General features: G+C 44.4%; 1 protein-coding gene and 1 non-coding gene across 2 annotated transcripts in view; both read left to right on the top strand.

The window, feature by feature from the left end:
- Positions 1-24,747, top strand: part of ZC3H7B (zinc finger CCCH-type containing 7B) — a 1,999,702-nt gene that overhangs the window by 1,889,939 nt on the left and 85,016 nt on the right. The window lies entirely within an intron of this gene.
- Positions 18,911-19,071, top strand: LOC122816885. The gene has a single exon (XR_006367116.1). It is a non-coding gene; the product is annotated as a U1 spliceosomal RNA (small nuclear RNA).

The raw sequence follows: 24,747 nt of genomic DNA, 5'->3' as shown, positions 1-24,747 counted from the left end.
TCTGAACACTCCTCTTTCAAAAGCTGTTATGGATGTTATCTTGGAGGCCAGGAGGCCCAGTACCAGAAAGTCTTATGCTGAAAAGTGGAAGAGATTCTGTGCTTGGAACCAGGAACAAGGCATTACCATGACTGTTCCAAACATTCCTCAGATTTTACAATACCTGACTGAGATGCTAAACAAAGGCATTTCTTTCTCATCAATTAAGATTCATGCCTCTGCCATTTCAGCCCATTACAATATGGAACCACCTATTTTTTCTCATCCTTTAATAAGGCAGAACCTCAGAGGGGCCAAAAACATTAGGCCTCCAAGGAGAGCACCAATTCCGGCCTGGGACCTCAATTTTGTTTTGGAAAAACTCACACTACCTCCTTTCGAGCCAGCATCAACAGTGGATATTAAATTCTTATCCTGGAAAACAACTCTGCTCCTAGCCATTACTTCTGCAAGGCGAGTCTCAGAGTTACAAGCACTCATGTCTGTGGAACCTTTCATCATTTTTCATCCAGACAGGGTTTCTCTGAGGACAAACCCTACATATATGCCTAAGGTGGTGTCCAGTGTAGCCCTCAATCAAACCATTCACTTACCTACCTTTTACCCAAATCCACAGAACAAGGGTGAGAAAATTCTGCATTATTTGGTTATACACAGGCAGTTACGTTTCTACTTGGGTAGAACTAAAGCTTTCAGAAAGACTGAGCAACTTCTAGTGTCATATGCTGCAGGATCACAAGGAAAGGCTACCTCAAAACAGATTATTTCTAAATGGATAGGCCATTGCATCCATTTCTGCTATTCTCAACATGGCAAATCAAGTGCCTAAGGGCATTAGGCCCCATTCCACCAGGGCAGCAGCCACTTCAGCAGCCTTCCTCGGGAGTTCCAACCAAAGAAATCTTAGAGGCTGCAACTTGGAGTTCAGTGCACACCTTTACAAAGTACTACCACTTGCCTCTCTACTCTAAGTCCAGAGCAGGCTTCGCCACTGCAGTTCTGCAGGGCCTCATAGCCTCTCCTAATCCTATTTAGCCCAGCCAGCCTTCCTCAGCTTTGGGATTCAACCCAAGACTAATGACTGCAACAGTGAAACACGATGAACATAGTACAGTTGTGTACCTACCATAAATGTAGATATTCGAGTGTATTCACTGTTGCAGTCCAGGTTACCCACCCACCTTCCCCCTTCACTTTGCTGGGACTTATCTGCGCTTCTCTATCCTATACAACCTTTTTGGTGTATTTGCTTATAGATCAAGGAAATGTTATTTTTGTGTATGCATTTCTTATTGATATATTTTTCAGCCTACGTGGGGCACCTGACATCTGGGGCAAGAAAAACTGAACAAAATGGCGTCGGTTGCATCTTTTATACCCCTGGCACACTGACGTCAGGGAAGAGGCGATAGCAACCGACGCCGGACCTAGACTTTGGAATTCTGGCCGACTGCGGGTCGCCTGCCAGCAGGATAACCCAAGAGTAATGACTGCAACAGTGAATACACTCGAACATCTACATTTATGGTAGGTGCACAACTGTACTTTTTCTATTTTTTTATTCAGTTCAACCTTTGGGTTATAGGATTTGATTGGATCCAACCGTGGCACCTTTTAGAAGCTGTGAATCTAGGGCTATGATTCCCCATACCCATAATTCCCTATGTTCAACCAAAATAATTTAGATATTGTTTGCCACCTGATCAAGAAGGATGTGGTGTACAAGGTCTCTCACATCAGCAAGCCAAATGTTTAAAATTAGTTTTTTCTAGATTATAGATGTTAAGTTGTCAATCTCGCCTTCATTCTTGCTTGATGGGTTCAGAGCCGATCCTCGGCTCCGACTCGGCACTTTGCTAAGCTCGAGAGTCACTTTTACCAGCTCGAGGCAGCCCCATATCCCATGATGCAAGGCGGTAAGTACCCAGATCTCGTTTGCCGCTTCGCTGATGAGGTCCTCCTTTTGCCAGCTCCTGGTAAGTGTTTAAAATAATACTATTGTTGCCCCTTTTTTGCCTTAAAACTTTATATTTAACGTTTTTAGTTTAGATTAAGTCCCTTTCTGACTAGAATTTCCCTCACTCCTTAATTTTTTTAGTCAGGCCTTCTCCCCTCCCATCCCCCCCTTGTTAGGGTGTGTGTGTGTGTGTGTGAGAGGTTAGTTATCTTAGTATTTTTGGGATAACTGGTTCTTGGGACTGTGTTGTGTGTGTTTTTGCAACCATGTCCAAGGAAAGGGTCTCAGGCTTTAAGAAGTGTGACTCGTGCTGTCAGAAGATGTCTCTGACAGACGGTCACACTTCTTGCTTATACTGCCTGGGACCTCTCCACCTGCAGGACTCCTGTGCAATTTGTCATTCCTTTAGCCAGAGAGTCCTGCAGGAGAGGAGAAACAAATTGATTTTGAGGGGCCTACTTAAACCGGAGGGCTCTCCGGCTAAGTCGGCTCCGAGTAAGACTTCCAAGTCTTCCAAGGCCCAGGCTTCTGTGTCTAAGCCTGCGGCCTCAGTTCCGACTCTTTCAGAGTCGAGATCGGCTCTGGCTGGAGCCGATCCTGGTTTGCACAAACCTTCGGCACCGATGGCTATCGGTGCCGATACTGGTGCGGTCACATCGGTGTCGTCTCCGATCGGTTCCGACCACCATGTGGCTCAGGCTTCGGTGTCGGCGCCGACCGGCTCCGACACCCTTACCTTTAAGTCTGTATCAGCTCCGGCCGGAGCCGATGTATCGAGACCTTCTGTCTGTGCCGAAAAGTCTTTGGCTCCGACTGCATCCATGGTTTCGTCGGCTCCGATGGTTCCTTGGAGGAAGAGGTCCAGGTCCCCTTCCTTGGAGCCGATACTCTCGGCTCCGGCCTCACCTCTCCTCTCGGAACGGAGCCATCGGAGCCGATCATCTAGGTCATCCAGGCTTTCTGACCATGATTTAGAGAGGGTGGTCAGTAGATTACTAAAATCACAGGCACTGGCCCAGATGCTACATAGTCCGTCTCAACAGACGACTATTAGTTCACACCCCCTTGCAGTTCCTCCTTCGACTCCTCAGAGTTTGGAGCTGGAGTCTTCGGGAATAGTTTCTGCTATGGCTGAGGGACAGATACCACCCCCTTCTGCTCCCTCAGCCTCTACTCTTATCTCCTGTTCGAGACCTTCCTTAGAGGGATTTGGTGGTCGGGCTTCCCTGGTCTCCTCTGAGGGGGTGAGTGGCATCGGACCCTTGTCCAACCCCACTCTTCCCCTTGGAGCCTCGGCCTTGGTGAGCTCGGCCCCGACATCTGCCTCGGAGCCTTCCCTTTCAGTGGGCCCTGGAGTTCCGGTTTCTTCGGAACGGGTTCTCTCGGACCTCCCTGGGAGGGGAGCCTTCGAGGTGATGAAGAGTGTGCTGGCCACTGGACTCCGCCAGCAGTCTGTTCCCTTAGCTCCTCCCTCTACGGTGCCTGTCGATATCTCTGCCATCTCTCTTGCTCCCGGACCCAGAGATCCTCCGCCGCAGGTTTCCCCACTGGGAAGAACCCCCTCTTCCGAGGATTCTCCTGATCAGTCAGGGGATCCTCCGCGCAAGAGGACTTGTAAGAGGAAACACGTAGACTCCCCCAAGTCTATCACTTCAGATACCGACTTAGATGAGTCGGAGAGATCCCCAAGATCCCCCTCTGAGGATGTCTCATTTTCAGACATCCTAGAACTCCTTAAACAGAGGGGAAACTGGCCCTCCAATAATCCCTCTGAGGATGAGTCGATATACCTGGAGGCGTTTGGATCTCGGCCTTCCACCTCCTGGGTGTCTCCGCCTTTCGACCCCCTTATGCAGGTTATTGCTCGAAAGGCGTGGGCTGCTCCTGACTCTGTAGAGCCAGTTCCTAGGAGGCCTTCTAAATTTATTACTGCCCCTTCGGACAAGCAATTCCTTACGAAAGGTGTCCCTGCTGATGCCATGGTGGTGGTGGCTGCCACTAAGAAGGAACTTGCAGATCCTTCCGTACCTGTCCATCCTCCTAATAAGGACTCTAGGACCTTGGACAGGTATGGTTAGCGGATGTTTTCTTCAGCGACCTTTGCTATGCGCTCGCTGAACTACTTATGTCACTTCACCAGACTCCAAAGGGACATCCTTAAGGAGCTAGGTGAAGTAGTACAGGATCCCACAGCTGCAGGGGCTCAAGAAAAAATTGCTTCGCAGCTAGGAACCCTTAATTCTATTGCTAACTCCTCCATGCAACTGATATCATATGCAGCAGATGGAGCGAGTAGGGCCGCAGGTACAGGTGTGGCTCTTAGACGCCAAGCCTGGATGCGGCTCTGTAATTTTGCAGATCCCTTTAAGGCGTCCTTCACAAACTCTCCCTTTGATGGGTCAGCTTTGTTTGGCCCTCAAGTGAAGGAAACATTGACCAGGTGTGAGCAGGACGGCAAGACTCTTTCTGCCGTAGGGGTCCGATTTTCCACCCCTTCTAGACCTTACCCTAAAGGACAGAAGGGTGGCAAAATGTGGTTCCGCAAATCCCAAGGAGTCACACCGGATCCACGTGGTCCGTTTACCCCTAGAGGCAGAGGGGGTAACAATAACAGACGCCGCTCTAGAGGCAGAGGGGGTCCACAAAACCAGGGAAGCAGAGAGCCTCTCTCTGACAAGCCCTTTCAGCATCCCTGAGATGTTGCCCGACTGTCCATCCTTGGAGGCAGTCGGGGGAAGACTATCGCTGTACCCAGAAGCCTGGCGTTCCCTCACTCAAGACAGATGGGTACAGTCGATCATATCCGAGGGTTACAAAATTCCTTTCGAGGAAAGTCCCTTTTCTCACTCCAGATGTACCACCCGGTCTTAGGGAAATTGCAGAGTTAGAAGTATTCAAACTTCTACAAAAAAGAGCCATTCAGCCAGTTACAACAGACCATTCAGAGCCCGGAATCTACTCAAGGTTCTTTTTGGTCCCCAAAAAGACGGGAGACCAGAGACCAATATTGGATCTCAGCAGACTCAACAAGTCTGTGAGAAAGACAAGATTCCGAATGGTCACACTTCAGTCAATTCTGCCCTTCCTAGAGAAGGACAACTGGATGTGCTCAATAGATCTTCAGGATGCGTACTATCACATAAAAATTCACAGGCGCTCCAGAAGGTTTCTCCGCTTTCGGCTGGGGTCTAGTCACTTCCAATTCAGAGCCCTGCCCTTTGGTCTCACTACAGCCCCCAGAGTGTTCACCAAATGTATGGCAGTGGTCACGGCTCACCTGAGACATCAAGGATTCCAGGTGTTTCCATATCTAGACGACTGGCTCCTTTCAGCCACCACCAGGCATCAACTTCTTCAAGCCAGGGATTACACAATAAATCTTTGCACTCAATTGGGAATTTCAATCAACTACGAAAAATCCTCCTTATTGCCCTGCCAGTCTATTACTTTCATAGGCGCAAACTTAAACACTGTTCGGATGTCAGCTACCCTCACAGAACAAAGAATTTCAGACATTTAAAGTCACGTGAGGATCATTCTAGCCAGCAAGAAAGTACAGGCCAGAATGGTTCTAAAGGTGTTGGGCCTCATGGCTGTGGCCATTACCCTTCTTCCCCTGGCCCGCTTCTATATGCGCCTGCTTCAGTGGATGTTGTTCACTCAGTGGTCTTACCAACAACTTCCGATGCGTCACCAAATTTTGGTGACACAGATTTGCAAGAATCATCTTTCAGGGTGGATTACTTCTCCTCAGATTCACCAAGGCAGACCCTTTGTACCCCCAGCCCCGGTAGCCACTGTCACTATGGACGCCTCCCTGATCGGGTGGGGGGGGTCATTATCAGGGCAGGATGATTCATGGGACGTGGCAACTGTTCGAATACCACCTGCACATAAATGTCCTAGAGATGAGAGCAGTGCTTTTAACGTTGCAAGCCCTCAACGACTTTCTTCCCTTGGGGACAATTGCAGTCCACACAGACAAACATGTCTGTAGTATGGTATATCAACAAACAGGGCGGAACCAAGTCCTACCCCTTGTGTCGAGAAGCGCTCAGACTTTGGCAATGGGCGATCTCCTCTCAGCGGTTTCTGGTAGCAATGCATATCCCTGGGAAAACCAACATTTTAGCGGACAGATTGAGCAGAGCTATTCTCATGCCTCACGAGTGGTCTCTCAAACAATCTATAGTGGAGGAGATTTTTCTAGAATGGGGCCGCCCATGTTGCGATCTTTTTGCTACTCCCCAAAACAGCAAATGCCCAGAATTCTTCTCTCTCTTCCCACTACCAGGCCATCCCCCCAGAGACGCTCTGACCCAGGATTGACCCCAGGGACTTCTTTATGCCTTTCCTCCCTTTCCGCTGATTCCACAAGTAATCCAGAAAGCCACCGTTTTGAGAGCCAAAATGATTCTCATTGCTCCTTATTGGCCTCGACAAATTTGGTTTCCGTTCCTCCATCGTCACCTTTTGGTGCAGCCGTGGCATCTGGACCCATTGCCAGACCTTCTGATTCACCAATCGGGTCAGCTGCACCGTTCTATCCCTTCTCTCAACCTCACAGCATGGTTGCTCCACTTCCTTCCTTAGCCAGGCTTCCTATGATCTCTAATCCTGTTAGAGACATCATAGTAGCTTCCCTAAAATCCTCCACTAGGAGGATTTATACTAGCAAATGGAAACGCTTTTCTTGTTGGGCAAAAGCTAAAAATATTGATCCCTTTACTGCTCCAATACAAGCGGTTTTGGATTTCTTAGCGGAAATCTTTCACGCGGGCTCCTCTTCTTCCACGGTCAAAGTTCTGTTGGCTGCTATCTCTAACTTTCATGTCGGGTTCGCAGACCACAACATTATGTTCCACAGGCTTTGTAGAGCCTTCTTAAAAGGAATTTTTCTCCTGAAGCCTCCAATCAGGAGTCCTCCTCCTCAATGGGACCTAAATTTAGTGCTGACATCCTTGATTCTTCCTCCCTTCGAGCCAGCCGTTTCATGTTCCCTGAAATTTCTTTCATGGAAAACCTTATTCCTGGTTGCTATTACATCGGCTAGGAGGGTATCTGAACTTCATGCTCTCTCTGTTCGCCCCCCCCTATTTAGTCTTCCACAAAGACAGAGTATCATTGAGAACTAATCCGACCTTTTTACCTAAGGTCGCCTCAAAGACTAATTTGAATCAGGCTATTGATCTTCCTGTATTTTTCCCAAACTACTCAAACAGATTGGAACAAAAATTACATTCTCTTGATGTTCACCGCCAACTCAGATATTATTTGGACAGAACAAAACAATTCAGGAAATCCGATCAGCTCTTTGTTTCCTATGCTGATAACAAGAAAGGCCTTCCTGTCTCAAAAGTGACCTTATCTAGATGACTTTCTTCTGTCATCTCTGAAATTTATCAGCTCAGGGGAAAACAGCTGTGCTCGAAACCTAAAGCACATTCAACGAGAAGCTTAGCCACTTCCACAGCCTTTCAAGCTAGACTTCCATTAGACACTATTTGTGCAGCAGCCACTTGGGCCACTCCTCATACCTTTGTTTCCCATTACAAATTGGATTTGGCCTCCAGGGACAGAGCCAGTTTTGGCTCTACAGTTCTCAAGAGTCTGTTCCATTGAGCCACCCAGGATAGAGGTGCTAGGGACGGTCCCATCAAGCAGAATGAAGGCGAGATTGACAACTTAACATTGAGAAGTTATGTACCTACCATAACGTTCCATGTTAGTTGTCTTCTCTCGCCTTCTTTCTTGCGACCCTCCCTCCTTCCCCCTGGCCTGGACAGACCTTTCTCTCTACATGGAAGCATGCTTCTGAAGACCATACAGTGCTGGTCCTCCAACCATCCTTCAGGTTTTTTCTCTCCTTCCTTCTTCCTTTTGGAAGTTATTTATGCTAGGTGTTATTGCCTATAGACAACAAACGAGATCTGGGTACTTACCGCCTTGCATCATGGGATATGGGGCTGCCTCGAGCTGGTAAAAATGACTCTTGAGCTTAGCAAAGTGCCGAGTCGGACCCGAGGATCGGCTCTGAACCCATCAAGCAAGAAAGAAGGCGAGAGAAGACAACTAACATGGAACGTTATGGTAGGTACATAACTTCTCATTTTTAGCATATTGCTTCCTACTACTTTTTCCTATCTTTCCTTCCTATGTATTAAAAAAAGTTTATTAATTTTAGTTGAATTCTTACTTCTAGTTCTTCCTGATATTGTAGTTTGCTGTTAGCTGCCTTTGTATACTCATTGTAATTTTAAGCTTAGTTTAGTGGTCATGTATAATCCTGTTTAGGATTTTGTAAAGAAAGTTCTTTCCTCTGGCAATGGCAGACAAGGTTCCAAGCTTTAAAAAGTGTTTGGCCTGCGGCCACAAAATTCCGCCGCAGGACCCTTACTCTCTCTTTTTCGTGTACTGCCTGTGGGTAGCGCATTTGGATTTGGACTGTGAGGCTTGCATCTCCTTTGGAACTAGGACACTGCAAGGCTGTAGGGACAAATTGGTTTTAAAGGGTTGCGACCCACCCAAGCAGGAACTGTGGTTCAGTCTTTATCTTCTTCCCAGCCAAGAGACTAGATGAACCAAAACCCACGAAGGACAAAGACAAGCCTGAGGAGAGAGAGACACCAAAAAGAAAAAGTCCAGAAAATTGTCTCCAAATCCATCAGAGCTCTAGGGTCCAACACTGAAAACACAGAGACAGACAGATCCATTCACCAATGCCTTCTCCATGCTTCTCACCAGAGTGGGTGAGTCCTAGCCTCCATTTCTCATTCTTACAGGAGAGGTGTTCCTCTAGATTACCTTTGGTGGCTTTGTCTTCAAAGCCATTCCATTCTTGGAGGTTGATAGGTAGGTACTAGGCTATTGGCCCAAGGGCCTAAGTAAGCCTAGCCAGCAAGGTTCCCTGGCTTACACCACCCAAGAAAGTTAATTTCCTGTGCCTCTGTCGAGCAGATCCACAGAAGTGATCCCCGGGGTGTATTTCCTATTTCCCATCCACTCATCAAGATTTTTCTTGGAGTGCTAATGAGGAACTTTGCTTGACATAGATGGGTAGCTTGTTCCAGAGTATAAGAAGTCTCTGGGACAGGAATCTATCCCTCCAGTGCCTTACTGAAGTGGACATCAACAGGATGATGTGGAGACTCCTACTGATGCACATCCGACTAGGAGTGCTGTTAGTGCCATCCCCTTCTGGTGCATCAGGTACTGGCCCAGCAAGCCCTCCATTGGTTTCTCCAGTTCCAGTCTTAATTTCAGATACAGTTTCCCTTGGGTCCAAGACTCCCCCGAGCACCCACGTCAGAAATGATAGTCCTCTCAACTTCAACAGTATCCATTACTATCTTGATTCCAATTTTGTTAGAATAGGACGAGTCTCAGATGAGAAGCCTCCATGCCAAGACTCAAAAGGGTTGAGTCAGTTCTGAAGCTTTTAGATCCATCTCTTATCTGCAGAACATCAGCACTCAATAGCTCAGCTCCATTGTCAGATTCAGAGTTGCGACAGATTGGAGCAGAAGATGTTCCAAAGATCTCTCCTTCAGATCAGAGGGGTCTCTCTTCAGTTCCAATTACAGCCTTTGCTTTTGAGGTATTTCAAAGGGTTTTTGCTAGAATGAAGAAAAGAGCTGTCTTTGTTATGCTTGGTTCGATCCCAGCCCTTATTGGATACTGCCCTCTGACTCAACACATCATGATCGACTGGAATAGTTAGCCTTGCTCAGTCTTACGTCTGATTGTTATGTTAGTTCCCAGTCTGATTCTGACCCTTTTCCAGAAGCCCAAACAAGTACAGGGTTCTAGAAACAGATGTGTAAGATAAGACATTTGGACTCCTCTGCAAAGTCAGTCACAGAAGACAGACTTGGATGATGGAGAAAGGTCCCCGCAATCCCCTCTGGAAGACATCACCTTTGGTGATTTTCTAGAACTGATGAAACAACAAAGGGGTTGGTCCACAGTTATATCCTCTCCTGAGGAGTCTGTGTTCCTTGAGGCTTTTGGGGCCAGCTATTCTTGGGTGATACCACCCCATGATTACCTCGTAGATCTGGTGGTGCAGTGGGCATGGAAGGATCCTAATGTGGTGAAGCAAATCCTAAGGAAATTTAACAAGTTCCTGGTCACCCCAAAGAGCAAAATGCATTGAAGCAAGAGTCCCCCGGTAGATGCCATTGTTGTGGCAGCCGCCACAAAGAAGGAACTGTCTGAAAAGAGGACATCTGTCCATCCCCCTGACAGGGAGTCAGGGGTGTTGGACAGGTTTAGGAAAAAGACATGTGCATCACAGACTTTTGCACTCAGAGTACTGAACAGTCTTGGTCATATGACACATTTTCAGAGGGATTGGATCAAGGGCCTTACCAAGCCCCTGTCTGGTAACTTAGTGACGGACATCCAGAAAACAGTGGAGTCCCAATTTGTCTACCCTGCAGTTGATATCCAATGTATCCATACATCTGTTTTGTAATGCAGCTGATAGTACAAAATGTATCCATGCATCTGTTTTGTAATGCAGCTGATGGTACAAAATGTATCCATGCATCTGTTTTGTAATGCAGCTGATAGTACAGCAACCATTTGCATTAGCCATCCACTGGTATGCTTTGATGCTGTTGTGTGACTTTGTGGAAGGCTTTAAGATGTCCTTCATTAATGCCCCCTTTGGTAACTTTATGCTGCTCAGACCAAAGTTTAAGGAGACACTTACCAGGGGCAAGCAAGATGGTAAGACCCTGTTTGCTACTGGAATCTGATTTTCCACCCCTCAAAAGACCTTCTCTAGGAACATAAATGGGGGACGGAGAAGTGGTTCAGAAGGTACCAGAGTTTTAACCAAGAAGCTTCTGTGGACAGACATTCCAGGGGCAGGTGGGGGGGGGGGGTATTTTCAATGGACATTACCAGAGAGGCAGAGGTGGACTACAGAATCATAGATGTTCTTCATCTCACATTGCTGCAGTCCTAACACTTGGGTAGTCCGCTGTCCCAGTCGGCCCGAATACCAAAGTATAAGGCTGACGTCGGTCAAGGCGCATTTGTCTGACATCAGGACGTCAGGGTACAAATGCGCATGACCGACGTCATATCCTCAGTCTTTTTTGCCGCATGGTCCGATGCAGAAGCAGTTTTGCGAGTGCAGGTTGGCGTTCTGAAATTTTCTGAAGTCGGAGTTTCAGACCGAATCAAAGTTGGCTAAGTACCCCGTTGGGGAATATTTTGGTTTTTTCTTGCCTCAGTATTTAACCGGATGTCAGAAAAAGTGAATAACTGTATTTCTTGTGGGAAACAGATACCTCATAGAGATTACCATACATTGTGTATACCTTGCTTAGGGCCTGAGCACGACGTTGTTGGCTGTCGCTCTTGTGCTAGATTTAACTAACGCACTATTAAGAGGAGATTAGATTGTGCCAGGTTAGTTTTTGGGAAGCGTTGTAATTACAACATGCCGTCGGATGCTCCGACGCCCGCTTTGTCTAAAAAGCGCAAGGACAAAGCAGCGAAGCCTAGGGTGGAAGAACCGTCTGTCCCGGACGTCGGTTCTTTAGAGGGCTCGGTGGAGCCGGTGGTTCTACCAGAAGTTCCTTTGGATTCTCAGGGAGAGACTTTACTGTTACAAGATGTGTCCTCTCAGGAGGTAGGCCAGGCTGAAGGGGCTTCTCAGGTAGCTGTTCTCCCCTCCCTTCCTAAGGTGGTTAGGCCCTCCCCTTCTGTTTCCAAGGCTCCTTCTAGAGGCAGGCCAGGGTTAACTTCAGTGGGGGTCTCCCCTAGTTCTTCAGGGTCTCTGCCTAAGAAACATATGCTTAAAATGGCAGAAGATTTGATTACTATGATTAGAGGTTCTTTACCCCCCCCCTGATAAGAGGCCTAGGGTGGAACCTGAGCTTGAGAGTTTTGAGCAGTGTTCGGATGCTTCTGAGTCTTCGGCTGAAGACTTGCAGGAGTATCCTCCTTATTCTGATTCTGATGTAGATGACTCTACACCTTGCTTCTCCTCCTGAAGATTTTTCTTTTCAGAGACTCTTCATTCCATGAGGGAGCATTTTAAATGGGAAGGTCAAGATTTCTCTGATTCTAGGAAAAGGCTTAGGGAATTTTGTTTCTACCCCAGCATAGGCCTTTAGCTATACCTCCTGTTCTGGATGTGGTAGAGGATGTTTTTGCAGAGGCTTCCTGAACCCTGATTCTTTGCCTCCTGCCCCAGTTAAACCGGACAGGTATTATAGGGTGCCTGAAGCTCATAAGTATCTTTTAAGAGTCCTAGGGCAGACCCAGAAACTGTTTCTCAGGGCCCTAAAGGTGTTAAGGCTTCTGTTGTTAAAAATCCTGTTCCTTCTGATAAAGAGGCAAGGGCTTTGGATAGATGGGGGAAAAAGGTGTATACTTCTTCCACTTTAGCCATGAGGGCTTTGAATTGCCAGTTTCACATGTTGAAATACCAAAATTATCTCCTTTCACAATTGAAGTCTAAGGTAGATGCTCTGGCGGAAGGTATTGAGTGTAAAGAGTTGCAGGATTTAGTTCATGTTTCTGAACAGGTGGGTAAGCATTCCTTGCAATGTGGTTTTGATGCTGTACAGGCCTCTTCGAGGGTGGCAGCCACTGGTTCTGTTCTTCGCAGGCACGCCTGGCTCAGGGATCAGAATTTAGCTGAACATGTAAAGACAAGGATTTTAGATGCTCCTTTACAATCTGATGTGTTATTTGGTGCCTGTGGACGCAGTTTTAAAGAAAATGGAGGACAAGGCTAAGTCTATGCAGACTGTTAAAGATTTTTGCAGGTTCAGCCTCCAAAGTTTAGTAGAAATTGGCCTACTAAGGGGTGGACTTATCCTTCTTATGATTCTCAGTCTAGGGGTAGATCTAGACGTGGTAGGGGCAGAGCTCAAGGTTCTTTTAGGCCTAGAGCAGGCAGTTCGCCTGCCCAGTCTTCTGGTGAGGGCAGGGGTCAGTCCTTTCGTAAGCAGACCCAATGACTTGCCTTTTCAGCTGCCAGAGCCTTCTCGTCTGGCAGCTCCTTTGGGAGGAAGGCTGGCACTTTTCAAAGAAAATTGGAGTGTTATTACCCAAGACAGATGGGTATTGGATATCGTTCACCACGGTTACAGGTTTTATTTCCATACCTTGCCTCCTTTCAAAGGCATGCCAGACATTCCTCCTATACAAAGAAAAGAGGCTCACAAGCAAATTTCTCTGTTGCTCCAGATAGGGGCCATTCAGCCGGTTCCTGTGCCAGAAAGGGGCCTAGGGTTTTATTCTCGCCTGTTCCTAGTACCAAAAAAGGGGAACACGTGGAGACCAATTTTGGATTTGTCTATCCTCAACACTTATTTGGACATTCCCAAGTTCAAAATGTTGACGTTACAACAGCTTTTACCTCTGCTGGGCAAAGATCACTGGATGGTAACTTTAGATCTCAAGGAGGCTTACCTTCATGTGCCTATCAGACTCAGTTGCAGGAAGTATCTGCGTTTCCGAGCTGGAAATTCCGGTTATCAGTTCTCTGCATTCCCCTTTGGCTTATCTACTGCGGCCAGAGTATTCACAAAAGTTCTGGCTCCAGTTGTAGCCTTTTTCAGGCTAAAAGGAATACAAATCTATCCTTACTTGGACGACTGTCTGATTCTGGCTCAAGAAAAGGACGAGCTTCTTCAGCATCTGGAATATGTGATAGCAGTGCTAAGATGCCTGGGGTATTCTGTGAACGAAATAAAGTCCAGTCTAGTACCCTCTCAAGACATGTGCTTTCTGGGTGTGAGACTGAATACAGCAGCCCAGATGGCCTTTTTAACCCCGGACAAACAAAAGAGTCTATCCCTTTACTTCCATCAACTATCTCATCAGTCCGTGCTGACTGCAAGGACAGTCCTTCAAGCATTAGGGTTCATGGCATCTTGTATTCTGGTGCTTCCCAATGCCAAACTGCATATGAGGAAGCTACAATGGTATCTCAAAAATGTATGGACACAGCACTGCCAGGATCTGGACACTGTCATTCAAATAATACCTTGCATTCAAAAGGAATTTTTGTGGTGGGCTCAGGAATGTCACCTAAACAAGGGACTCTCTGTGACCCGGCCAGAGGCGAGTCAGATTCTAACGACAGATGCCTCAGACATAGCTTGGGAGCTCATCTGAATGGAAAGTGGATACAAGACAAGTGGCCTGCCAGACTACAGCATCTACATATCAACATGAAGGAGATGTTAGCAGTCCAGTTTGCATTGATGGCTTTCAAGGAGTTACTTCTTCCAGGGCAGGTGTTGATTCTAACAGACAACACAACTGTCATGTGGTACATCAACAAGCAAGGGGGAACACATTCTTATCCTCTATGCAGGCAAGCAATGATTTTGTGGGAGACTGCGCTCAGCTTGCAGCTTACTCTTCAGGCAAGGTTTCTGCCAGGAGCACAGAACTCCCTAGCAGATGTGTTAAGCAGGCAAATCATGGATCCCCACGAGTGGAAACTGGATCTTCATGTATTTCAAAAATTGACAGTGTCATGGGGAACTCCAGACATAGATCTGTTCGCTTCTCCATTAAACCACCAGCTGCCAAAGTTTTGCACGAAAAGTTTTCATCACACAACTTGGAAAGTGGATGCTCTTTCGTTCAGTTGGGAAAATCTTCATGTGTATGCCTTTCCAGCTCTGCCTCTCCTCCCAAAGGTACTCCTAAAGGTCAGACAAGACAAGCCAAGGATGATTTTGATAGCTCCAGATTGGCCTCGGCAACACTGGTACCCATTACTGAGGAATCTGGTAAGAAAGCCTCCATGGCCTTTACCTTTAATTCCACACCTTTTGTCTCAGAGGGACGGTCATCTACTCATTGTCAAGCTTCACTCTCCATCTAACAGCCTGGCATATTCTGTTTTGAACCACAGCAGGTCTCAACTTCCTCAACAAGTTTTGAATGTGATTATGGAAGCTAGAAGACCTAGTACACGTAAAGTGTATGCAGAAAAATGGAAGAGATTTTTATTTTGGAGTGCAGCAAAGGATTTGGATGTTTCTGAGCCTAATTTGAGTGTGGCTCTTCAATATCTTACTGAGCTATTAGACAAAGGTTTGTCTTTCTCTTCCATTAAGATTCATGCTGCAGCAATTTCAGCTCACTATGATTGTGACCCACCATTGTTTTCTCATCCTTTGTTCAAGCAATTTCTTAGAGGGGCAAAGAATATAAGACCCCCACGTAGAGCTCCTACTCCTGCTTGGGACCTCAATTTTGTGTTGGAGAAACTTACTCTACAACCTTTTGAGCCTGCGGCTACTGCTGAGTTGAAATACTTGTCATGGAAGACTGCTTTTTTGTTGGCCATTACTTCTGCAAGAAGGGTTTCTGAATTGCAGGCCCTTATGGCGGTGGAGCCTTTTTTGATTTTTCATAAGGATAGGGTATCATTACGCACTAATCCTTCATTTATGCCTAAGGTGGTTTCTAGTGTGGCTTTAAACCAAACTATTCATTTGCCTACTTTTTATGCAGATCCCCAAAATAGGGGAAAAGATTTTGCACACTTTAGATGTACACAGGCAGTTGCGTTATTATTTAAGCAGGACTAGGGATTTTAGGCAGTCTCAGCAGTTGTTTGTTTCTTTTGCTTTGAGTTCTCAGGGCAAGCCTGTGTCAAAACAAACTATATCTAAGTGGATTGGGTTTTGCATTGCATTCTGTTACTCCCATCATGGCAAGGAGATTCCAGCTGGGATTAGGCCTCATTCCACTAGGGCTACTGCCACTTTAACAGCATTTCTAAGGGGGGTGGCAACTAAGGATATTTTGGAGGCAGCTACTTGGAGTTCAGTGCATACTTTCTCCAAGCATTACAACCTTCCTCTCTCTTCTAAGTCCAGGGCTGGTTTTGCCACTGCTGTGTTGCAGGGCATTTTGGCAGCTCCTGCTTCATTATAGTTTAGCCATCCTCCCTTACCTCTGCTTTGGGATTCTACCCAAGTGTTAGGACTGCAGCAATGTGAGATGAAGAACATAGTACAGTTTTGTACCTACCATAAATGTAGATGTTCGAAGATCCACATTGCTGCAGTCCAATTCCTCCCTCCTTCCCTCTGTGTTTAGGGGTGGTTGTGTGGGTGAGGTTCTATTTTTTGTAAATTTGTATATATTGTACATATTTTGGGTACAGGAGTGTTTTGGTGTTTTTTGGTTTTGGCCTTATCTTTTTAGGGTCTTCTGACATCTGGGGCAAGAAAAGACTGAGGATATGACGTCGGTCATGCGCATTTGTACCCTGACGTCCTGATGTCAGACAAATGCGCCTTGACCGACGTCAGCCTTATACTTTGGTATTCGGGCCGACTGGGACAGCGGACTACCCAAGTGTTAGGACTGCAGCAATGTGGATCTTCGAACATCTACATTTATGGTAGGTACAAAACTGTACTTTTTCACAGTCCTTTCACTGAGAAATCTATCAGTGCTCCTGAAGGATTGCCCAAGTGCCACATGCTGAAGGCAGTTGGGGTGCATAGCCCTGCACACTCAAGCCTGGCAGGCCATCACATAAGATACATAGATGTTGAGGATAATCACCAGAGGCTCTACTGTTCACTTTGTTTTCCCTCTTCAGAAAAAGAGGATGATTCCCAACAAGTCTGCATGTCCTCCCTGCGTTCGTGTGAGTTTTCTCCAGGTACTCCAGTTTCCTCCCACGTTACAAAAACATGCATCTGGAGCATTTCTCCCCAGGCCTCCGCTGAAAACTGGCATTGTTCCAAGTCGGGCTTTCCCAGTAAACAAATGTTAAATAAATAAACATATCACCCAGTCAGATGGAATTAGTGGCAGCAGACATAAGAAAGCTACTAGAAAAAGAGTCATCCATCAGGTCCCCTCAGACCAGTTAGCATCTGAAGTTTATTCCAGGTTCTTTATACTTCAAAAAAAAAAAAAAAAAGAGGACGACTTCAGGACAGTTTTCGACTTAAGTCACCTCAATCGGTTTGTAAAACAGGCAAGGTTCAGGACGGTCACAGTTCTGCCCAGTCTACCTTCGCTGTGAAGAGATGACAGGATGTGCTCTAAAGATCTCCAGGAAACTTACTATCATATCAAGATAGTGAGCAGTCCAGGAGATTTCTCCATTTCTGGCTGGAAGCTAATCACGTTCAATTCAAGGCACTGCCCTTTGGTCTCTCCACAGCTCCCCGGGTGTTTACCAAATGCATGGCAGTGGTAGCAGCACATCTTAGACTGTGAGGGTTTTGGTTGTTTCCTTGTTTAGGCAATTGGCTCCTCATATCTCCAACTAGGGATCTTCTGGTACAACAGCAGGACTTCTTGTTCCAACTTGCCTAACAATTGGGAATTACAGTCTATCAAGCAAAGAGTCATTTGACACCTGTGTAACAGATAGTGTTCATTGGATGCCACAGTCAGTCAAATAGCCAAACTCCAGAGTCCATGGTATTGTCTTTGCATCAGGCAGTTCATTAAGTTCAACATTCCCCTCCTCCTACAAGACTCTTTCTCCGGTTGCTAAGGTTGATGGCTTCAGTGATCACATTAGTTCCCCTATCAAGGTACGACATGACAGTTTTTCAGTTCAGTGGACACTATCATTTCATTGGTTCCCAGATATGGCATCCACTATGTGTTCAAATGTTCCTGCCATCCATTTGCAGGACTCACATCAGGTGTTGGTTGAACTCCCCAGTGGTGTGGAATGGCTGACCATTCTTTCCATCACTTCCAGTGGCTACAAAAAACAGAAATGTTGTCCTCCTGTGATATGGGATTTCAAAGGGAAGATGGTCCAAGGTTCTTAGTTACACATGGAGGCCACTCTTCACAATCAGTATCTTGCAGATGAGAGCAGTCCTACTTGCATTGCAAACTTTTCAGGACTCACTCCCTGAGGGTGTAATTTGTATACAGATGGGACTCTGTCCCAGAGACTTCCCATGCTCTGGAACAAGATTCCAATCTACATTAGGCAGAGCTCTTCGCTAACCCTCTTCAAGAGAAACCTTGACAAATGGATGGGAAACAGAAAGTTTACCCCAGGGATCGCTTCAATGGCTCTGTTGGACAGCGGCACAAGGAACTAATCTAAGGGGGCAGCGAAAGCCAACACATTCCATATAGGCTTATAAATGCCTTCAGGCAGATAGCCTAGTACCTACATATGAACTTACGAGCATGGTAGTAGTCTGGTACATCATCAAGCAAGAAGGAACCTACTCTTATCCACTTTGCTGGGAAGTCATGAGATTGTGGCAAACAGTGATGTCTTCCCCTTGGCTTTCTCATAATAATGGACGTCCCAGGAAATTCAGTGTTCTTAACAGACAATTTGAGCAGGTTCATTCTTTTGATCTCACAAGTGTTCTCTCAACCAAGTGGTGGTAATGCAAATTTCCAGTCACTGAGGCCAACCCTGCAGTGATTTCCTTTGCTTTATACCTAAATAGCAAGTGTAATAATTACTTTGCCCTGATCCCTCCACAGGGTCAGTCACCAAGGGATTCTCTTTTGGATGCACAATTGGTCGCCGGATCTATTGCATGCCTTTCTCCCAGTATCATTGATGATGAAATTTATTCTGAAAGCCAGAAGGTGCAAGGCCAGAGTAATCCTCATTGCCCCTTTTTTTGCCCTAGCAAGTTTGGTTCCCCTTTCTCTGGTCTCATTTAGTACATCCACTGTGGACATTGGGCTACCATCCAGACCTCCTGAGTCATCCATCCAGGCAGCCTCTTCTAGATCTAAAGACCTTGAAGGTAACCACATGGTTCTTCTATTTCAAATGGTGGCTAGAGAACCCAGGCAACCCAGTCTTCAGTGGTTCACATTCTGTCAGCATCACAAAAGTAAAGTACTAGAAAAAAGGCTCCAGTTTTTCAACAGTCAAGGTTCATTTAGCAGCCATTTCCATTTTCCATATTGGACACAATCAGAACTTTATTGCTTCACTAAAGATTTACCTGGCAGTAGGAATACTACAGTCAAGAAGGTGGTTTCCCCAGGGCGAGGCTCTTCCATTGCACACTTCAGTTGGGTTGACCCCTGTGATTTCCCTAAATGTGGGAAACTCAACTGCATCATTAATTTCTTAGGCCTTTCTGAAGGGAGCCTTCTTATTGAAACCCTACTGTCAGGGATCCAGTTTCTCCACAAACATTACTGTCATGCTGCAGGCCTTAACTCTGGCTCCTTTTGTACCAGTAGCCTCAGTAGATTTAAAAGTCCTTTCTTGAAAAAACATTTTTCTGGTGGCTGTTACTTCTACAAGGAGAATTTCTGAGTTGCAAGCACTGTCATGTAAACCTCTATACGTGATCTTCCATAGGGACACTTTGCTTGAGAGTGAATTCCCCTTTCCTTCGGAAAGTGGCATCTGAAATGAACCTTAATCAGACCATCAATCTGTCAGTATTTTTTCCAGACTTTTCTAGTAAAGGAGACTGCAGTTTACATTTCCTAGATGTTCATAGACAACTCGGATTTTATTTACATTGGACTAAGGATATTAGGAAATCTGATCATCTGTGTGCTGCCTTCTCTAAAGCTAAGGTCACTCTATCTAGGTGGCTTTCTGAATGTATAATCTTTGTCTACAACAAGTTGGAACTATCCTTACATAAAAAACAAAAGGCTCATTCTGCAAGATCAGTAGCTATCTCTACTGCATTCATACACATAGTTCCTGTCGATTAGAGTTGTGATGCTGCTACTTGGTCTGCTTTTCAAATGTTTGTGTCTCACTACAAGCTGGATGTACAGTCTAGATCCCATACATCTTTTGGCTCTACCATTCGTAGGAATATCCTTGCTTGATACATCCCAAGCGTTTTGGTATCTTGGGAATCTGTCCCAAAGGCTGAATTGGATAAAAGCAAACAACGTCGGATATTGAAGTTATGTATTTACCATAATGACAGTTCCGTGTTGCTCACTTTCATATGGTTCAACATCTGTCCCTCAATCCCACTTCCGAAATTATCACCAAGTGTTCCTTTTTTGAATGGTTGGGCCTTACCAGGAACCTTGTCATTACACAGCCCTTGATTTCTGTTTCTCTTTTATGGCCACTTCTTTCTCCATGTTGTAGGCTAACCTATTTATGATGATTGTTGAATAATGTTCTTGTTATGAGCAGGGAAACTCAGTCTGTGGTATTTTGGGGAACAGAGGGCTTTATGGGTAGGGGAGGAGTCAGAGCTCTGGATTCACAACATCTAAAAGGTTCCGAGGTCGGCTACTACCTAATATCAAAGGTTGAACTGGACGAAAACAAGACAACACTGATCTGTTATGGTAGGTGCATAACTTTCATTTATTTGGGAAAAGCTGATTTTTACCCCAGCCACAACACACTCACTGCTCTGTTCACTTTAACCATTGGTGTGTATAGCAATCTGGACTGTAATCACCTCCCAGATGCTATGTTAGTGAATGTTGCAAAGCTTTTATCTGGCTTTCACCTTGCTCTTTTGAATGAACTATCAAAGCTTTATTTAACTCTAGTTAACTAGAACTTAATTCAAGTTCTGTGGTTACCTGGAATTTTTATTCTTGAGAAACCCATATTTTATATTTTATTTAAGATCTCAAGCTTCCATGCTTGGAGGCATGCATACCTCATTTAGTGCACACATTGGTGTTACTGAGCTAGACTTTGACTTTGAGGAGGCCACTTGTTATATGTTCATCAGTTCTTTTTTGCTGTTTTCACAGCATAGATGCCATGCTTAAGTGCCTAGTTGGAAATAATCATTTTACAGTATTTAAGTAAATAAAGCTACAAAGCGTTTCTCTGGTTATAAGATCATGAATAAAGACCCAAGAGGCATAATGCCAGAACTTGCCAAAAGAACTAGTCCTTCAACCTGGCCATTTGTAGTTGCTGTTTTGAGATGTTTCCAGCCTTTCTCTGGGCCTGTAGTTTGGCAGCAGTGGAGAATGGCCAGTGCAAGGACTGGCAGGAGAATCCCTCATACATTCCTGGACCAAAGTAGGAGGTCGTTTGCCTGTGGCTAAGATGTTTTCCATTTGTAAAAAAAAAAAATCACTTTAGTGTCAACCTCTGAGTCCTCACTGGTACTCAATTTTCATTTTCTCATGAGAGTTCAGGCTTCCATGTTACCTATGGATGACCATAAGAGAGACTGGAAAAGCCACCACCCTGGTATTTATCATTGGGAATGAAACACGAAGATCAAACACTGCACTTCCCTGTGCTTAAGCTTTTAGTCCTTGCTTGTAATCAAAACTTATGTCCCCAGGGAAGTCCTGTTTCCTAAGATTGATATTAGACTTTAAGGAGCCATTTGCATCGTCTCCCCTAGCTAAAGGTTCTCCAGCAATAGTTGAAAAAGATTGAACAAGCCTTCCCACTACTTCCTGCTAAGATCATTCTTACAGTTTTAGACTTGCTCTGCTGGTTTAGTAAATAATGGGAGATCATCATGTGCATTAAAGACCACTTGGTCTTGAACACAGTTTGATAGTTTAGGGCCCTTCATTGGCCTTTTCCCTGCCCTCCGGTTCTGCTTCAATCAAGTGCTTCCATTCTTGGAAGGTATCTTTTGCATACTCCTAGGAGCACAGCTACAGTTGCTTCTGTGCCTGATTTACATTCAGAGGAGCTCTTTTGGAATTAGGCCCAGAATGAACACTGCAGGAGGTGACCCTTCTGTGATATATGTTGGCTAGAGATCTACTTCTTCTTGGTGATCTTTTCCTAGGAATGTTGTATGCCTCCGGAAGATCTCCAGAAGCACACTGAAAAAAGATTACTCAAGCCAGCATCTGTAGTGTAACAATTCTCTACAAATAAATAAATAAAATGTTCAGTATGGATATTTACCACAGCTGTGGAGGTTGTCTGAATGTACCAGTGGATAGACTTCTAATCAGTCAGTGTAGCAAAAAGGAATTGAAGATGCACACACACACACATAAATATATATATATACATATATATATATATATATATATATATATATATATATATATATATATATATATACATGTATCCTTTATTACATCAAGCATATGGCAGGTAGGAAACTAAGTCAAGGGGTAGCAGCTGTAATAAATAGTCTTTCCTAAAGTTCTGTTCACATCATGATATAATGTGTAAGTATTTTTTTTTTACCATTCATATGATACAAAAGTACTTTCTACATGTATACATGTATATATATTTATACACGTATGTATTGTAAATGAAGCGTTTAAAATGAATTCATGTTCTATTTTAGTCAGTGTTGTAATTGACCTTTTATACAACAAATTTTAAGAATGTGAATATCTACATATCCATGTATGTTTTGTAAGTTGTTTTAACTGTATATGTTTGTAACTTGTCTTAATTGTCATTTATTTACAGTCTTGCAAGTTCTTGAGTATATTTTTGTTTGTTCCAATGTTCTCTTCTGCACTGTTTGTATAAATTTTTGATCTGCCCGGGTTATCAAATTAAAATAAACAAACACCCATCCAGACTCTAGAAATTAGGTCAGATGGTTGGACATACAAAGGTTTGGAGTTTTGTTGGGTTGTTTGACATGTGCCTGTAATGTAATTATCTTTCCTTTAAATTATACTGTAGCAGGGATCCTTATGCTTAACTCTGCAGGTTACGTGCTGACACAGCTTTTGCTGTCTGTCCCCTCAGTAGTTACAGTCCTGAGATATGCTCTTTTTGCAGACTGAATGCATCCAGGCTTTGCTCTCTTGGTTTCTAAATAAGGTTGGCGTCCTCCGCAAACTTCAAGTTATGTAGCATGGCATCCTGTTTAAGCATACTGGGGCTCATTCCTTTATAATTTCTGTTGTTCTACATAGGTTTTGGAGGCCACAGTACGTTTCTCCCCATGTACACATAGACTGTAAAGCTTTAGATGTTTCTGGCAAGGTGCCATTTTCCTCTGCCACTCTGGCATCAGGACCTTGAATTGTTTGTCTATTTTCTGGTCCTTCCTTTTGAACAAGAGTATGAAAAACTTACAGCATCCTGATTCTGGTGTCAAGGAGTTCCTGGAAAAGGCCCTTACAGTGGCTTCTTTCATGAACTCCCATGCATTGTGTGCTATATTGTTGGTGCGTTGATATTATAGCTAGCGCTGACACATCTGGAATATGTTTGCAATAGGTGATGTGGCAGATACTGTCCTCCTTTAAGAATAAGCTAAGTCAGGCTATTCTGGATGCCACTTTTCAAGGAGAAGCCATCTATATGTCCCAGAGTAAACACAAAACCTTTATCCATATTCCAGTTGGTCTAATAATTGTTTTGTAAATTGGAATCGTGACAGCCTCATCCTTAGGAGGTTTTTAATGAGGTTCTAATAAGTGAATATATATTTTTTTAGTATTTTATTTACCTGCCCCTCAAAATTCAGTTTATTATCCAGTATGATCCCTAGATCATCATAAGACAAAATATTTTTAATGATTGAACAATCTGAACTATAAGAGCAGATATGATTATTCTTTCCCATATACATCACTTTACATTTTTGTCTCATTAAAGCTTATGCCATTTAGTTGGGTCCATTCAAAAACAGAATTTAAATAGTGTTGGAGTACAAGTTAGTCATTCACAGGAGTAATAACCCTGCTGTTTTTAGATCATCTGCAAACTTTCCAACCCAACATCTGTCAGCTGTCTGGATATCAGCCATAAACTATGGAAAAGGAAAGGGTCCAACACTGAGCCCTGGGAGACTCCCCTAAATATAGAAATATCACTTGACCTAAACCCCAAAATGACCAACTGGTCAACCTACTATATAGCCATTTCATAACGTACATAATGGAAAAATGGGTCGACTCTCCAAGCCCTTTTAGAATATGATGATGGGGTACAGAATCAAAGGCCTTGGATAGATCCAAAAAGATCACATCACCTGCTAAGCCCATATCCAAAGCATCTACTATGCACATATAAAAACTTTATTGAATTAGTTGTATTAGATCTTCGTGATATAAAGGCAATGCTGATGGATATCAAAATACGTATGGTCAGGTGTGTTTTGCATAATTAATAGAACCCTGTCACAACATTTACAATGAGGCTGTTAAACTTATTGGTCTATAATTCTCAATATTCAACTTGTCTTCACCTTTGTTTATTAAAACAGTAGATCACCTTTCCAATAAGCAGATTCAAAACAACAGTTCAGAGATATTTGAAAAATATGTTGTAGAATAACTTTTATAGGTTCATAGGTGTTTACAAGGCTAACAAGCCCTTGGGCACTTATAAGCCAAGCCATGCAACCCAAATGTAATGCACATATATTCAGTTTATATAGGGGGTGATTTACTGAGTGTGTCTGTCCATCACAGACAAAGGTGGCAAAGGGGCTTATGCCAAACAAACCAACAATGATAAAAAGACCATTTAGGCCATCTTGTGTAGGGACAATGTCCATTTTTGCTCAGCACTTCCTCAACTATATCCATTATAAGTAAAGGGGAAAATCATGCAAATTAAGCTCTAAAGTGAAAATGTCCAACAACAGCTTCACCATAACATTGGACACAATTTTTACCATTACTCCTGGATCTGTTTTTAGTCTACCATCATACAAGATGTTAGTATTAGGAGTTCCATCACTATTTCTTTACCTTACATATTTGTAGAACAGTTTAGGATCGTTTTATACATTCAGATCCAAGTCCAGTTCATAATTAGTCTTGGATTTCCTGATCTTATTCTAAGTTCCCAAGCCAATTCTTTATACAGAGCCTTATTTAGACTCTGAAGGATTTGACATTGCATATCCCATCACATTTCTTTT

The sequence above is a fragment of the Protopterus annectens genome, chromosome 1.part1 (assembly GCF_019279795.1).
Source record: "Protopterus annectens isolate FY-2018-M chromosome 1.part1, PAN1.0, whole genome shotgun sequence".
Taxonomy (NCBI): Eukaryota; Metazoa; Chordata; order Ceratodontiformes; family Protopteridae; genus Protopterus; species Protopterus annectens.
This window is presented reverse-complemented; position numbering and strand designations above follow the sequence as displayed.